We start from the raw sequence: 8,052 nt of genomic DNA on the forward strand, positions 1-8,052 counted from the left end.
ATTCGCAAAATTCGGCAAAATCCGCTGGCGTCACAAGATAACATTTGCACATGTCACTTTGCCTTGCACAAAAGTTTTTCTTTTCTTTTTTTTCACTTTTGGTGGCAGGTAGGGAAAACCTGCACAAGCTAATTGATTTCTACTTCATTAAGGGAAAGGAAAAAAAAACAAAAAAAAAAACAAAATAGGGCTGCAGCAGCATGGTGCACACCTTGAGCGGTGCACAGTGAACACGGAAGGGCGCCAGAACAGGTGCCGAGCGCTTGCCATCGCTTCTCGGCCTTCTGGCTAAGATCAAGTGTAGTATCTGTTCTTATCAGTTTAATATCTGATACGTCCCCTATCTGGGGACCATATATTAAATGGATTTTTAGAACAGGGAGCTGGAATCGGAGCTTGCTCTGTCCACTCCACGCATTGACCTGGTATTGCATTACTTCCAGGATCGGTGCACCCCTTTCCAATTCAGTTGAAAGAAAGAGACAGAGGACTGACCGACCAACAGAGAAGATTGCTGCACCTGGCAAGCTAGCAAAGAGAAAATTGACAGTTGGACGTGGCCTGATGCTGTGACTGACTCTACCTGAAAGGTACTTCATTAATTATTTTCTTTGATTGATTGATTGATTGATTGATTGATTGCAAATGACATTACTGCTGCAAAGTGTCTGATTTGCTGCCATTTTATTCAATTTTAAATGCATTGAATTCTTTTAAAATTTTTGGGCATAAATTTATTTCTGAACTTGCACTTGACCGGACACTTGAATGGGTGTGGTCAAACGGTGGGAGTGGTTTATGCAGATTCGCAAAATTCGGCAAAATCCGCTGGCGTCACAAGATAACATTTGCACATGTCACTTTGCCTTGCACAAAAGTTTTTCTTTTCTTTTTTTTCACTTTTGGTGGCAGGTAGGGAAAACCTGCACAAGCTAATTGATTTCTACTTCATTAAGGGAAAGGAAAAAAAAACAAAAAAAAAAACAAAATAGGGCTGCAGCAGCATGGTGCACACCTTGAGCGGTGCACAGTGAACACGGAAGGGCGCCAGAACAGGTGCCGAGCGCTTGCCATCGCTTCTCGGCCTTCTGGCTAAGATCAAGTGTAGTATCTGTTCTTATCAGTTTAATATCTGATACGTCCCCTATCTGGGGACCATATATTAAATGGATTTTTAGAACAGGGAGCTGGAATCGGAGCTTGCTCTGTCCACTCCACGCATTGACCTGGTATTGCATTACTTCCAGGATCGGTGCACCCCTTTCCAATTCAGTTGAAAGAAAGAGACAGAGGACTGACCGACCAACAGAGAAGATTGCTGCACCTGGCAAGCTAGCAAAGAGAAAATTGACAGTTGGACGTGGCCTGATGCTGTGACTGACTCTACCTGAAAGGTACTTCATTAATTATTTTCTTTGATTGATTGATTGATTGATTGATTGATTGCAAATGACATTACTGCTGCAAAGTGTCTGATTTGCTGCCATTTTATTCAATTTTAAATGCATTGAATTCTTTTAAAATTTTTGGGCATAAATTTATTTCTGAACTTGCACTTGACCGGACACTTGAATGGGTGTGGTCAAACGGTGGGAGTGGTTTATGCAGATTCGCAAAATTCGGCAAAATCCGCTGGCGTCACAAGATAACATTTGCACATGTCACTTTGCCTTGCACAAAAGTTTTTCTTTTCTTTTTTTTCACTTTTGGTGGCAGGTAGGGAAAACCTGCACAAGCTAATTGATTTCTACTTCATTAAGGGAAAGGAAAAAAAAACAAAAAAAAAAACAAAATAGGGCTGCAGCAGCATGGTGCACACCTTGAGCGGTGCACAGTGAACACGGAAGGGCGCCAGAACAGGTGCCGAGCGCTTGCCATCGCTTCTCGGCCTTCTGGCTAAGATCAAGTGTAGTATCTGTTCTTATCAGTTTAATATCTGATACGTCCCCTATCTGGGGACCATATATTAAATGGATTTTTAGAACAGGGAGCTGGAATCGGAGCTTGCTCTGTCCACTCCACGCATTGACCTGGTATTGCATTACTTCCAGGATCGGTGCACCCCTTTCCAATTCAGTTGAAAGAAAGAGACAGAGGACTGACCGACCAACAGAGAAGATTGCTGCACCTGGCAAGCTAGCAAAGAGAAAATTGACAGTTGGACGTGGCCTGATGCTGTGACTGACTCTACCTGAAAGGTACTTCATTAATTATTTTCTTTGATTGATTGATTGATTGATTGATTGATTGCAAATGACATTACTGCTGCAAAGTGTCTGATTTGCTGCCATTTTATTCAATTTTAAATGCATTGAATTCTTTTAAAATTTTTGGGCATAAATTTATTTCTGAACTTGCACTTGACCGGACACTTGAATGGGTGTGGTCAAACGGTGGGAGTGGTTTATGCAGATTCGCAAAATTCGGCAAAATCCGCTGGCGTCACAAGATAACATTTGCACATGTCACTTTGCCTTGCACAAAAGTTTTTCTTTTCTTTTTTTTCACTTTTGGTGGCAGGTAGGGAAAACCTGCACAAGCTAATTGATTTCTACTTCATTAAGGGAAAGGAAAAAAAAACAAAAAAAAAAAACAAAATAGGGCTGCAGCAGCATGGTGCACACCTTGAGCGGTGCACAGTGAACACGGAAGGGCGCCAGAACAGGTGCCGAGCGCTTGCCATCGCTTCTCGGCCTTCTGGCTAAGATCAAGTGTAGTATCTGTTCTTATCAGTTTAATATCTGATACGTCCCCTATCTGGGGACCATATATTAAATGGATTTTTAGAACAGGGAGCTGGAATCGGAGCTTGCTCTGTCCACTCCACGCATTGACCTGGTATTGCATTACTTCCAGGATCGGTGCACCCCTTTCCAATTCAGTTGAAAGAAAGAGACAGAGGACTGACCGACCAACAGAGAAGATTGCTGCACCTGGCAAGCTAGCAAAGAGAAAATTGACAGTTGGACGTGGCCTGATGCTGTGACTGACTCTACCTGAAAGGTACTTCATTAATTATTTTCTTTGATTGATTGATTGATTGATTGATTGATTGCAAATGACATTACTGCTGCAAAGTGTCTGATTTGCTGCCATTTTATTCAATTTTAAATGCATTGAATTCTTTTAAAATTTTTGGGCATAAATTTATTTCTGAACTTGCACTTGACCGGACACTTGAATGGGTGTGGTCAAACGGTGGGAGTGGTTTATGCAGATTCGCAAAATTCGGCAAAATCCGCTGGCGTCACAAGATAACATTTGCACATGTCACTTTGCCTTGCACAAAAGTTTTTCTTTTCTTTTTTTTCACTTTTGGTGGCAGGTAGGGAAAACCTGAACAAGCTAATTGATTTCTACTTCATTAAGGGAAAGGAAAAAAAAACAAAAAAAAAAACAAAATAGGGCTGCAGCAGCATGGTGCACACCTTGAGCGGTGCACAGTGAACACGGAAGGGCGCCAGAACAGGTGCCGAGCGCTTGCCATCGCTTCTCGGCCTTCTGGCTAAGATCAAGTGTAGTATCTGTTCTTATCAGTTTAATATCTGATACGTCCCCTATCTGGGGACCATATATTAAATGGATTTTTAGAACAGGGAGCTGGAATCGGAGCTTGCTCTGTCCACTCCACGCATTGACCTGGTATTGCATTACTTCCAGGATCGGTGCACCCCTTTCCAATTCAGTTGAAAGAAAGAGACAGAGGACTGACCGACCAACAGAGAAGATTGCTGCACCTGGCAAGCTAGCAAAGAGAAAATTGACAGTTGGACGTGGCCTGATGCTGTGACTGACTCTACCTGAAAGGTACTTCATTAATTATTTTCTTTGATTGATTGATTGATTGATTGATTGATTGCAAATGACATTACTGCTGCAAAGTGTCTGATTTGCTGCCATTTTATTCAATTTTAAATGCATTGAATTCTTTTAAAATTTTTGGGCATAAATTTATTTCTGAACTTGCACTTGACCGGACACTTGAATGGGTGTGGTCAAACGGTGGGAGTGGTTTATGCAGATTCGCAAAATTCGGCAAAATCCGCTGGCGTCACAAGATAACATTTGCACATGTCACTTTGCCTTGCACAAAAGTTTTTCTTTTCTTTTTTTTCACTTTTGGTGGCAGGTAGGGAAAACCTGCACAAGCTAATTGATTTCTACTTCATTAAGGGAAAGGAAAAAAAAACAAAAAAAAAAACAAAATAGGGCTGCAGCAGCATGGTGCACACCTTGAGCGGTGCACAGTGAACACGGAAGGGCGCCAGAACAGGTGCCGAGCGCTTGCCATCGCTTCTCGGCCTTCTGGCTAAGATCAAGTGTAGTATCTGTTCTTATCAGTTTAATATCTGATACGTCCCCTATCTGGGGACCATATATTAAATGGATTTTTAGAACAGGGAGCTGGAATCGGAGCTTGCTCTGTCCACTCCACGCATTGACCTGGTATTGCATTACTTCCAGGATCGGTGCACCCCTTTCCAATTCAGTTGAAAGAAAGAGACAGAGGACTGACCGACCAACAGAGAAGATTGCTGCACCTGGCAAGCTAGCAAAGAGAAAATTGACAGTTGGACGTGGCCTGATGCTGTGACTGACTCTACCTGAAAGGTACTTCATTAATTATTTTCTTTGATTGATTGATTGATTGATTGATTGATTGCAAATGACATTACTGCTGCAAAGTGTCTGATTTGCTGCCATTTTATTCAATTTTAAATGCATTGAATTCTTTTAAAATTTTTGGGCATAAATTTATTTCTGAACTTGCACTTGACCGGACACTTGAATGGGTGTGGTCAAACGGTGGGAGTGGTTTATGCAGATTCGCAAAATTCGGCAAAATCCGCTGGCGTCACAAGATAACATTTGCACATGTCACTTTGCCTTGCACAAAAGTTTTTCTTTTCTTTTTTTTCACTTTTGGTGGCAGGTAGGGAAAACCTGCACAAGCTAATTGATTTCTACTTCATTAAGGGAAAGGAAAAAAAAACAAAAAAAAAAACAAAATAGGGCTGCAGCAGCATGGTGCACACCTTGAGCGGTGCACAGTGAACACGGAAGGGCGCCAGAACAGGTGCCGAGCGCTTGCCATCGCTTCTCGGCCTTCTGGCTAAGATCAAGTGTAGTATCTGTTCTTATCAGTTTAATATCTGATACGTCCCCTATCTGGGGACCATATATTAAATGGATTTTTAGAACAGGGAGCTGGAATCGGAGCTTGCTCTGTCCACTCCACGCATTGACCTGGTATTGCATTACTTCCAGGATCGGTGCACCCCCTTTCCAATTCAGTTGAAAGAAAGAGACAGAGGACTGACCGACCAACAGAGAAGATTGCTGCACCTGGCAAGCTAGCAAAGAGAAAATTGACAGTTGGACGTGGCCTGATGCTGTGACTGACTCTACCTGAAAGGTACTTCATTAATTATTTTCTTTGATTGATTGATTGATTGATTGATTGATTGCAAATGACATTACTGCTGCAAAGTGTCTGATTTGCTGCCATTTTATTCAATTTTAAATGCATTGAATTCTTTTAAAATTTTTGGGCATAAATTTATTTCTGAACTTGCACTTGACCGGACACTTGAATGGGTGTGGTCAAACGGTGGGAGTGGTTTATGCAGATTCGCAAAATTCGGCAAAATCCGCTGGCGTCACAAGATAACATTTGCACATGTCACTTTGCCTTGCACAAAAGTTTTTCTTTTCTTTTTTTTCACTTTTGGTGGCAGGTAGGGAAAACCTGCACAAGCTAATTGATTTCTACTTCATTAAGGGAAAGGAAAAAAAAACAAAAAAAAAAACAAAATAGGGCTGCAGCAGCATGGTGCACACCTTGAGCGGTGCACAGTGAACACGGAAGGGCGCCAGAACAGGTGCCGAGCGCTTGCCATCGCTTCTCGGCCTTCTGGCTAAGATCAAGTGTAGTATCTGTTCTTATCAGTTTAATATCTGATACGTCCCCTATCTGGGGACCATATATTAAATGGATTTTTAGAACAGGGAGCTGGAATCGGAGCTTGCTCTGTCCACTCCACGCATTGACCTGGTATTGCATTACTTCCAGGATCGGTGCACCCCTTTCCAATTCAGTTGAAAGAAAGAGACAGAGGACTGACCGACCAACAGAGAAGATTGCTGCACCTGGCAAGCTAGCAAAGAGAAAATTGACAGTTGGACGTGGCCTGATGCTGTGACTGACTCTACCTGAAAGGTACTTCATTAATTATTTTCTTTGATTGATTGATTGATTGATTGATTGATTGCAAATGACATTACTGCTGCAAAGTGTCTGATTTGCTGCCATTTTATTCAATTTTAAATGCATTGAATTCTTTTAAAATTTTTGGGCATAAATTTATTTCTGAACTTGCACTTGACCGGACACTTGAATGGGTGTGGTCAAACGGTGGGAGTGGTTTATGCAGATTCGCAAAATTCGGCAAAATCCGCTGGCGTCACAAGATAACATTTGCACATGTCACTTTGCCTTGCACAAAAGTTTTTCTTTTCTTTTTTTTCACTTTTGGTGGCAGGTAGGGAAAACCTGCACAAGCTAATTGATTTCTACTTCATTAAGGGAAAGGAAAAAAAAACAAAAAAAAAAACAAAATAGGGCTGCAGCAGCATGGTGCACACCTTGAGCGGTGCACAGTGAACACGGAAGGGCGCCAGAACAGGTGCCGAGCGCTTGCCATCGCTTCTCGGCCTTCTGGCTAAGATCAAGTGTAGTATCTGTTCTTATCAGTTTAATATCTGATACGTCCCCTATCTGGGGACCATATATTAAATGGATTTTTAGAACAGGGAGCTGGAATCGGAGCTTGCTCTGTCCACTCCACGCATTGACCTGGTATTGCATTACTTCCAGGATCGGTGCACCCCTTTCCAATTCAGTTGAAAGAAAGAGACAGAGGACTGACCGACCAACAGAGAAGATTGCTGCACCTGGCAAGCTAGCAAAGAGAAAATTGACAGTTGGACGTGGCCTGATGCTGTGACTGACTCTACCTGAAAGGTACTTCATTAATTATTTTCTTTGATTGATTGATTGATTGATTGATTGATTGCAAATGACATTACTGCTGCAAAGTGTCTGATTTGCTGCCATTTTATTCAATTTTAAATGCATTGAATTCTTTTAAAATTTTTGGGCATAAATTTATTTCTGAACTTGCACTTGACCGGACACTTGAATGGGTGTGGTCAAACGGTGGGAGTGGTTTATGCAGATTCGCAAAATTCGGCAAAATCCGCTGGCGTCACAAGATAACATTTGCACATGTCACTTTGCCTTGCACAAAAGTTTTTCTTTTCTTTTTTTTCACTTTTGGTGGCAGGTAGGGAAAACCTGCACAAGCTAATTGATTTCTACTTCATTAAGGGAAAGGAAAAAAAAACAAAAAAAAAAACAAAATAGGGCTGCAGCAGCATGGTGCACACCTTGAGCGGTGCACAGTGAACACGGAAGGGCGCCAGAACAGGTGCCGAGCGCTTGCCATCGCTTCTCGGCCTTCTGGCTAAGATCAAGTGTAGTATCTGTTCTTATCAGTTTAATATCTGATACGTCCCCTATCTGGGGACCATATATTAAATGGATTTTTAGAACAGGGAGCTGGAATCGGAGCTTGCTCTGTCCACTCCACGCATTGACCTGGTATTGCATTACTTCCAGGATCGGTGCACCCCTTTCCAATTCAGTTGAAAGAAAGAGACAGAGGACTGACCGACCAACAGAGAAGATTGCTGCACCTGGCAAGCTAGCAAAGAGAAAATTGACAGTTGGACGTGGCCTGATGCTGTGACTGACTCTACCTGAAAGGTACTTCATTAATTATTTTCTTTGATTGATTGATTGATTGATTGATTGATTGCAAATGACATTACTGCTGCAAAGTGTCTGATTTGCTGCCATTTTATTCAATTTTAAATGCATTGAATTCTTTTAAAATTTTTGGGCATAAATTTATTTCTGAACTTGCACTTGACCGGACACTTGAATGGGTGTGGTCAAACGGTGGGAGTGGTTTATGCAGATTCGCAAAA

The 8,052-nt window shown here is 41.9% G+C and overlaps 10 non-coding genes across 10 annotated transcripts; all 10 read left to right on the forward strand.

The window, feature by feature from the left end:
- The first annotated feature begins 268 nt into the window (after positions 1-268).
- On the forward strand, positions 269-459 carry LOC142186748 (U2 spliceosomal RNA). Its single transcript, XR_012712296.1, has one exon. It is a non-coding gene; the product is annotated as a U2 spliceosomal RNA (small nuclear RNA).
- A 613-nt stretch (positions 460-1,072) lies between these two features.
- LOC142186749 (U2 spliceosomal RNA) lies at positions 1,073-1,263 on the forward strand. The gene has a single exon (XR_012712297.1). It is a non-coding gene; the product is annotated as a U2 spliceosomal RNA (small nuclear RNA).
- A 613-nt stretch (positions 1,264-1,876) lies between these two features.
- On the forward strand, positions 1,877-2,067 carry LOC142186750 (U2 spliceosomal RNA). The gene has a single exon (XR_012712298.1). It is a non-coding gene; the product is annotated as a U2 spliceosomal RNA (small nuclear RNA).
- Positions 2,068-2,681: 614 nt separating this feature from the next.
- On the forward strand, positions 2,682-2,872 carry LOC142186751 (U2 spliceosomal RNA). Its single transcript, XR_012712299.1, has one exon. It is a non-coding gene; the product is annotated as a U2 spliceosomal RNA (small nuclear RNA).
- Positions 2,873-3,485: 613 nt separating this feature from the next.
- Positions 3,486-3,676, forward strand: LOC142186752 (U2 spliceosomal RNA). Its single transcript, XR_012712300.1, has one exon. It is a non-coding gene; the product is annotated as a U2 spliceosomal RNA (small nuclear RNA).
- A 613-nt stretch (positions 3,677-4,289) lies between these two features.
- LOC142186754 (U2 spliceosomal RNA) lies at positions 4,290-4,480 on the forward strand. Its single transcript, XR_012712302.1, has one exon. It is a non-coding gene; the product is annotated as a U2 spliceosomal RNA (small nuclear RNA).
- A 613-nt stretch (positions 4,481-5,093) lies between these two features.
- LOC142186758 (U2 spliceosomal RNA) lies at positions 5,094-5,284 on the forward strand. The gene has a single exon (XR_012712306.1). It is a non-coding gene; the product is annotated as a U2 spliceosomal RNA (small nuclear RNA).
- Positions 5,285-5,898: 614 nt separating this feature from the next.
- Positions 5,899-6,089, forward strand: LOC142186755 (U2 spliceosomal RNA). Its single transcript, XR_012712303.1, has one exon. It is a non-coding gene; the product is annotated as a U2 spliceosomal RNA (small nuclear RNA).
- A 613-nt stretch (positions 6,090-6,702) lies between these two features.
- Positions 6,703-6,893, forward strand: LOC142186756 (U2 spliceosomal RNA). The gene has a single exon (XR_012712304.1). It is a non-coding gene; the product is annotated as a U2 spliceosomal RNA (small nuclear RNA).
- A 613-nt stretch (positions 6,894-7,506) lies between these two features.
- On the forward strand, positions 7,507-7,697 carry LOC142186757 (U2 spliceosomal RNA). Its single transcript, XR_012712305.1, has one exon. It is a non-coding gene; the product is annotated as a U2 spliceosomal RNA (small nuclear RNA).
- Positions 7,698-8,052: the final 355 nt, after the last annotated feature.

Source organism: Leptodactylus fuscus, unplaced genomic scaffold, assembly GCF_031893055.1.
Source record: "Leptodactylus fuscus isolate aLepFus1 unplaced genomic scaffold, aLepFus1.hap2 HAP2_SCAFFOLD_1145, whole genome shotgun sequence".
NCBI lineage: Eukaryota > Metazoa > Chordata > Amphibia > Anura > Leptodactylidae > Leptodactylus > Leptodactylus fuscus.